Source organism: Benincasa hispida, chromosome 12 (assembly GCF_009727055.1).
Source record: "Benincasa hispida cultivar B227 chromosome 12, ASM972705v1, whole genome shotgun sequence".
Classification (NCBI taxonomy): domain Eukaryota; kingdom Viridiplantae; phylum Streptophyta; class Magnoliopsida; order Cucurbitales; family Cucurbitaceae; genus Benincasa; species Benincasa hispida.
In genome coordinates this window covers 10,357,719-10,358,524 of record NC_052360.1, presented here as the reverse complement: position 1 = coordinate 10,358,524, position 806 = coordinate 10,357,719, and positions in this window count along the sequence as shown.

Below are 806 nucleotides of genomic sequence, written 5' to 3'. Positions count from 1 at the left end.
ACTAATTGGGTCCCTTTGAGTTTCAAAATTAGTTCCTGGACCCATTGGCTCATAAACAATGGTGAGAGGGGTGACGTGAGTTGTGAGGTCATGAGGAATAGAAGGTGGTGGAGCAACTTCCCTGCATTCAACTTCTTTAAGAAGTGTTGGTAAGTTGAGATCGATGTGATCAAATTCCTCACTTTCTGAGGCAAGCTCAATCTTAGATTCTCGTGTGTTTGATGAGGCTTCATCACTTGGCTCTTCCTCAAAATTCTCAACACATTTTCTCTTCGCACGCCTGGAGGTCTGAGGCTTAGAGGACTTGGGTCTCGCTATGAGGTATGGCTGATGCGGCGAGCCTTTGAGAAAATGCTAGATGAGAATGATATCAATTAGCCCATCAACCTCTTCAGAATCATCCTTCATTGGAATGCCAGTATGTTCACACAATGCATAAATTAACTATAGGAAGTAAAGCTTACCACATGGCTTACCCTTGACGCTTTTAATATGCTCAGCAAACATTTTTTCCCTTGACACTGTTTTATCATGCATTGTGGGCATAAGTAAGTTCTTGACGATGTACAACCAAATGTGGGCTTTAGGGATTAAGTCTTTTAAAGCCATTGCCATTACGCCCGTTCTAAATATATTCAAATTACTTTCCGGCTTTGCCACTATTTTGACCACATCCTCCAGCTGACTTGGAGTAGGTTGTTCTATGATGCGGTTGCCTTTAGCCTTAGGATTATCTACTAATTTGAGAACGTCACTGATGAAATGGGGAGAGAAGCGTACCAAGCAACTGTCCACTAATGCAGTGT